Genomic DNA, 7,816 nt, shown 5'->3' with positions numbered 1-7,816 from the left:
GACAGAGGAGCCTGGCAGGCTACAGTCTAGCAGGGTGGCAAAGAGTCGGACACCACTGAGCCACTAAGCACAGCACATATCACTTTTAAAAACAGAAACACAGAGAACTAAGAAAGTCTAAAAAGAAGAGTTAAAATCCAACTTCTCCATTTTATGGGAAAGTCATTTAACATCTCTAAATCTCAGGTTCCTCGTTTATGAAGTGAATATTTTATGTGAGTTGATGTTGGAGATTAGATAAAGTGTCTACATTTCTGGCACATAGTAGATACTTGGTATATTTTAGTTGAATCTTAATCCAATTTCTTCTAGTAACAAACTCCCTTCCTCAACATGGGCAGACCCATTCCAGGTATTTCCAAATCAACCACCAATTCTAATGTTTAATTCAGAAATGCCTCTCACCACCACCTCTCATCCCCTCAATCTCAGTTAACTGGCAGTTGCTTTTCCTGTAGACCCTTGTGGGTGTGCCCTTTTTATGGCTCTCATCACACAAACACTGTCTACCTAGCAGGCTCCCAAACTAGTCTTGTGAATTCAAGTCTTCTCTTTCAAAACTGCCAAGTGTGAACTTAACACATTTTTCTTTTTGTTTTAGAATAAAGTATTTAGGTTTTAGGTTTAAAGCAAAACTGAGAGAAAGGTACAGCGATTTCCCATAACCTACTACCCCGCATATATGCATAGCCATTATCAACATCCCCCATAAGAGTGATCCATTTCTTACAACTGATGAAACTACATCGACACATGATTATCACTCAAAGTCCATAGTTTACCTTGGGGGTTATTCCTGTTGTTACACATTCTATGGACTTGTACAAACATATAGGAACATAAATACATCATTATGTTATTGTACAGAGTATTTTCTAAAACTCTTCTGTGCTTCTGCCTATTCCTCCCTCCCCCCACTTCCAACCTCTAGTAATCACTGATCTTTTTACTGCCTGCTTAGTTTTGCCTTTTCTAGAATGTCACATGGTTGGAATCACACAGCATGTAACCTTTTCAAATTGGCTTCCTTCACTTAGTAATGTGCATTTAAGCCAAGTCTTTTCATAGCTTGATAATCCATTTCTTTTTAGCGGTATATAATATTCTGCCATTAGGATATACCACAGTTTACATATCCATTCACCTACTGAAGGACATCTTTATTGTTTTCAAGCTGTGGCAATTACAAATAAAGCTGCTATAATGATCTGTGTGCAGGGTTTTGTGTGGGCATATGTTTTTAACTCCTTTGGGTAAATTCCAAGGAGCACAGCTGCTGAATCATAAGGTAAGAGTATGTCTAATTTTGGAAGGAACTGCCAAACTGTCCTCCAAAGTGGCTATACCATTTTGCATTCCCACCAGCAATGAACGAGGATATCTACTGTTCCCTACACTTGCCAGCACCTGGTATTATCAGTGTTCCAGATTTTGGCCATTCTATTGGGTATGTAGACATATTTTGTTTTCAGTGGTAATATGAAAGGAGTTGCTCGGATGAGTCCATTGCTATCACATGCTTCTCACCCAGTCTGCAAGAATTCAGAAGGCAAATATTTGTTTGCTCTTCCCAGATTTCCTCTAAAACAGTGTTTTGCAAGCCAGAATGAAAAGTTCATTAAATCCTGTGAAATTAATTGAGTCACTACAAGTATTTCTGTTTTAGTGAAATAGACTAGACTGGGGTGTATATATATATATATATATAACAGAAACTATCAGAGTGAATCAAAAATAGCAAAAGCAAATCTTATCTTATGAAATAATTGTATGGACTAGGACAAGATGGAAAACTTTTTTTTTTTAGTGAGAATCCCAGGCAAAAGTTTGAAAGTCATCTGCAGAAAAGCCTAGGTGTCAAGAGAAGGGACCATAATGGAGTAATGGAGCTTTCCTGGTGGGTCAGTGGTAAAGAATCTGCTTGCCTATGCAGGTGGTGTGGGTTTGATCCCTAGGTTGGGAAGATCCCCTAGAGAAGGAAATGGCAACCCACACTAGTACTCTTGCCTGAGAAATCCCATGGATAGATCTTATTATATATAAACTACAATTGTTAGTATTTGGGGGCAGTTTCTACATGCCAGGATTATACTAAGTTCTTTATATTAAGTTTTTTCATATGGATCCTTACAACAGTCCTATAAATTGGGCTTTGTCCCTTTTGCTTAATTGTCCCATTGCTACCAGTTTGCCACATACCTATACTTTGTTATAAAAGAATAAAATTAAAAAGCATAGAAGTCATGACTGTAAGACCTTTGTAAGATTCTGGATTCTTTGTTAACTTTCCCATAGGTTCTTGTAGTGAACAAGAATAAACTCATGAAAATAAAAAACTAGAAGGCTCACTGTTCTTCTCTTTTGGAGTAGAAAGAAAAGGAGAAATTGCATTAATCTTACCCATTTGGGTAGCCGGACTTCCTGGGGAAAATGGCCATGGGATATACTAGTATATATGGTATATATCTAATACTAATCAGAGACAACTCCTCAGCGCAAGAAAAGTAGGCTGGATGGCTGCACCAAGGGGCTATTAAAGGAAGGAATACATCAGCCTGTTCCCCATCCTGAGAAAAAACTCTGAGGATTCTAGAAAGTCTCTTGTGACTCTCTATATTGACTCATATAATGACTCATTTCTATTTAAAGTAACACTGCCTCCTTCAGTGTCCTTTTCCTTTCTCAAATTACTTGAAAAATACCTCAGCCTTACTCTGCTCACTGTTGTGGCAACCTGGATAGTAGCAGAGTTTGGAGGAGAATGGATACAAGTACATGTACGGCTGAGCCCCTTCCCAGTTCACCTGAAATTATCACAACATTGTTAATCGGCTATATCCCAATACTGGAGTAGGAAATGACACCCCATTCCAGTATCCTTGCCTAGAAAATTCCATGAGCAGAGGAGCTTGTGGGCTACAGTCCATGGGGCTGCAGAGTCAGACACAACTGAGCAACTGAGCAAACATACCCTAAAACAAAATAAAAACCTTTTTTAAAAAATATCTGAAGCTTGGCTGGGATTCTTCTTGGTCTTAAACTTTAATCACTTGCGTCCCAATATTTCTTAGTATCCCTCTTCAGAGACTGAAAAGTTATAATCTTACATGCAAATCCCGCTTCCCTTCTCTCCCTGGCTCTGCCATTCCCTGATCTGTTTAAGCAGGGTTTGCCCAAGACTAGAACTATGTTTATTATTTGGCTTTCAAGTTGTGGTATTCCTTATGATTCTTGGTACTGTTTCAGCTGCAGCAGCATAAAACCAAGCATTTTCAGAAAGTCAGCTATAATGAATCTGAAATCTGTTCATTTCCCTTTTATGTGGCTGGTCATTTTAAATATGATAACCAGTGAACCTCTGCATTCCTCCAACTCAAAAATTTTATGATTGTATAGATTATGGCTATAATCTTGTCTGTGTGTAATTAGCTTTGGGAGAATTTTTTTAATGTAGAGTTTTCTGTTCTTCAATTTTTATTAGTAGAACTTCAAATATCATTTTTGGGATGTCTGGTATTAGCAATAGTTTGCACTATTTTTTCCTAATTTTACCAATTTTATATTTGTCCACTGACAAATATACTGACAAGTTTGTCCACTGACAAATTTTACCACTTTTATATTTGTCCACTGACAAATATACTGACTCCCCTCCACCTTGACATCCTAACTCACCCTCAGAGCTCTCATTTTAACTCCCTCCTGTTCCTCACCATTTCTTTTAAGCTCTCCACCATAGAATCCCCAACAACAGTCAGACAAGCCCTCATCTAACCTAGATAGCCTTGCCTACTCTTGACCCTATAATTGTTTTCACTGAACACCTCTCTCCTCATTAGAAATTAAGCTCCATGAAGGTGTTATTTTTTTAATCTGTTTTTTTTTTTCCACTGCTCTATATCCCAACATTCAAAACAGCATCTGGAATTTTGATTTGAAAAATTAGATGAAGGACTTCCCTAGTGGTCCAGCGGTTATAACTCTGTGCTTACTCTGTAGAGGGCATGGGTTATAAAACTTAGTTAGGGAACTAAGATCCCACATCCCACATGGCGTGGCCAAACAAGAAAATTAATTGAATGGAATTACTAGTTGGTATTTAAAAACAAGTGCACCTCATTGACCAAAATGTATATCCCCGGAAAATTTAGTAAAAAATGAGTTAAAGAATATCGAATGTTAGTTTCACACTGTCTCGTGTTGCTATTATGAATTTCAGATTGATCTTGAGTTGCAAGGTTTCACTTTTGCTTTAGATTATGCTGCTTTATAGTTTCTCTACCAAGCTGCTAATGGTCTCGAAGCAAACATTCATATTTAGAGAATAAAATGTGTAAAAGAACTTAGTGGTTTATTCACTATAGGAAAAGTGGAGAATTATCACCTAATTTAATTGTTTGGTAACAACCTGATATTTTAAGCTTTCTAATGTCTGGTTAAACTTATGAGAAGTTAAAATGATCATAACAAAGGAAGTCAACACTCCCATTCAAAGCACATTTGCAAATTAGATATATGGGCAAAATACGTAGAAAAAATCATCTTTTTTGCTTTTTTCAAAGCTACATATAAATATTAAAAACCAGATTTGCATTATACATGTAAATTGTAAAAATGGAGGCACATATTCCATATTAAAAAGAGCATTAAGCCTGTGTTTTAAAATTTCTGGTTACCAACAAAAAAGCTGCAGTAGATTCATAACACAGTCTATAAGAAGCTATGACAAGGTAAAAAAAAAAAAAAATTATTGTCTAATTCAGGTCATGAGCCACAGGAGGACATTAGCAGTGTGTCTGTTGTCTGGTTGTTTAGCTTTATTGCGCTACAAACTGTGAGGAGATGAGACAACCATGATGCTTAAGAGAACCTAGAAGACCACACTGGAAACCCTTGTCTTATTAGTACAAGTTCATGTGTCCAATGTACAGTGAGTCCAAAAAAACCTAAACTTTGGAGTTTAGAGAAGAGAAAGGTTTATTTCAGGGCTGTGCAAGGAGATGGGTGGCTCATCCTCTAAAAAGCCGCAAGCTCCCCTAACCGTTTTGGTAAAGCATATTTAAAACCCAGGTGAGGGAGGGAAGTTGCAGGGTATGTGATCAGCTCAAACACAATTCTTTGACTGGCTGAAGGTGAGGTAACAGGATGATGTCACAGGGGCTAACATTATCAGTCAGAAGTACTAGGAGGCCTGGGCCTGTGTGTTCGTGGTCATCAAGTAGCTAACATCTTCCATTTGTTGGGGTATGGGAGTCACATCTGTAAAACAATTCAAGAAATGTGCATCAAATAAAGTTATCTAGGTACTTCAGAGAAGAGCTAAAGCACAGGCTGTGAGGGAAGGCCTGTCCTGGGAAGGCCCCATAGGGTCCTGCTCGGTTACAATCTCAACACCAAGTCTAATTTGTTCTGGCTGTGTCAACTAGGACAAGGCTCTTCACTTCCTTGAATCCCAATTTCCTCATCTAAAAAGTGAGGACAATTAATATCTCCTCACAAAGTTGTGATGTTTCTTTGGTTTGACCATAATGTTGCATGTATTTGGCTCATTATCATCAGCTAGACAAAAGTACATAACATGCCCACAGCCAAGTTTCTGCTTCTTGCACCTCCCCAGACCCATCCTATGCCAGTTTTCTCATCTTAATCAATGTCACTTTGGTTCTTATATTAAAAAAAAACAAACTTTGGAATCACCATTTGACATCCTTCTTTTTTCCAGCCCATCAGGAAATCCATCAATTTAACCTTTAAATATATATCCAACATCCTACCACTTCTCATCACCACAACTACTCTGGTTCTTTTTTACACTGAGACTGTTGCAGTAGTCTCTTCATTGGTCTCTCTCTGCCTCAATTTTGCAACCTATACTTCTTAATTTAGCCAGAAAGAAGCTTTTAAAGAATGTCAAATCACAGTGCTTATCTGCTCAGAACTATCCAATGGCTCTGTTTTTACTCAGAGTAGAATCCAGAGCCTGAACCCTACTAGGGCCTGAAGGATCTAGCCCCCTGCCATATTTCTCTCACTCAATTTCTTTTCTTTTTTTTTTTCCCCCCCTTAGTTTATGCATTGGGTTTAAAAAAAATTTTTTTTTTTTTTTGCTTATTTGGCTGCATCAGGTCCTAGTTGTAGCATGTGAGATCAATTCCCTGACTAGGGATCAAACCTGGGCTCCCTACATTGGAAGCACAAAGTCTCAGCCATTGGACCACCCTTGCTCAACTTCCTGCCTCTTTTCTCCTCACTCACTTGGCAATAGTCACACTTGGGCCTCTTTGTTGTTCCACAAAACCACCAAATTCTCACTTCAGGACGTTTTGCACTGTGTTTCTCACTGCCTGGAATGCTCATCCCCCTGTTAGAACACCGAATGCACTGGAGTAAAAATGAAATTTAATTGACTTTATTCAATGGTTCATGAATCATGCAGCATCCCATCTAAAAAGCAGAAAGGTACTCCAAGGAGTTGTACAAAATGGAAGGTTTCTACAGACAGAAAAAAAGCGAGGATAATGAAATTATTGGCAAAAGAAAAAACTGCTCCAGGTCAGGTCATCCTCTTTTGCGGGGAGGGAAAGTCAGGAGTTTTTTATGCAGATTACTTCATGTTGACTTACAGAAAAATGCACATGAGAATTGTGAGTTTCAGTTTTATTCAAGATCTTACTAAGGATGATAACCAAAAGCTAGGGAGACAGTATCTCAGTGGCTCTGAAGAAATTGCTCCCAAAAGGTAGGAGTTCAGTTCAGTTCAGTTGCTCAGCCGTGTCCGACTCTTTGCGACCCCATGAATCACAGCACACCAGGCCTCCCTGTCCATCACCAACTCCCGGAGTCTACCCAAACTCATGTCCATCAAGTCAGTGATGCCATCCAGCCATCTCATCTTCTGTCATCCCCTTCTCCTCCTGCCCCCCAATCCCTCCCAGCATCAGAGTCTTTTCCAATGAGTCAACTCTTCACATGAGGTGGCCAAAGTACTGAAGTTTCCACTTTAGCATCATTCCTTCCAAAGAAATCCCAGGGCTGATCTCCTTTGGAATGGACTGGTTGGATCTCCTTGCAGTCCAAGGGACTCTCAAGAGTCTTCTCAAACACCACAGTTCAAAAGCATCAATTCTTCGGCGCTCAGCCTTCTTCACAGTCCAACTCTCACATCCATGCATGACCACAGGAAAAACCATAGCCTTGACTAGATAGACCTTAGTCGGCAAAGAAATGTCTCTGCTTTTGAATTTGCTATCTAGGTTGGTCATAACTTTTCTTCCAAGGAGTAAGCGTCTTTTAATTTCATGGCTGCAGTCACCATCTGCAGTGATTTTGGAGCCCAGAAAAAAGGTAGGAGAGGAGACAGTATATACATGTATATATGATTTTTGACTGGGCTTCCCAGGTCCCTCAAGTGGTAAAGAATCTGCTGGCCAATGAAGGAGACATGAGTTAGATTTCTGGGTTAGGAAGACCCTGGAAGTGTACATAGCAACTCACTCCAGTATTCTTGCCTGGGAAATCCCATGGACAGAGGAGTCTGATGGGCTACAGTCCATAGGGTTACAAAAAAGTGGGACACAACTTAGTGCACATACACACACACACACACACACACACACACACACACACACACGGTTTTTGACTAGAGAATATGTGTAGTCAGTCAAGCATCTTGGTAACAGACAAAATCTAGGCACAAAGACAAGCTATCCAAAGTTAATAATTCTAATAATTTTTCTATATATGTGTCAATAAAAATTCAATTATCAGGTTAAGAAGAAAAGAGGGAATCTTATTCAAGCCAAACTGAGGATCATAG

The sequence above is a fragment of the Ovis aries genome, chromosome 1 (assembly GCF_016772045.2).
Source record: "Ovis aries strain OAR_USU_Benz2616 breed Rambouillet chromosome 1, ARS-UI_Ramb_v3.0, whole genome shotgun sequence".
NCBI lineage: Eukaryota > Metazoa > Chordata > Mammalia > Artiodactyla > Bovidae > Ovis > Ovis aries.
The sequence above is the reverse complement of the archived record's forward strand: the minus strand, read 5'-3'. Positions refer to the sequence as shown.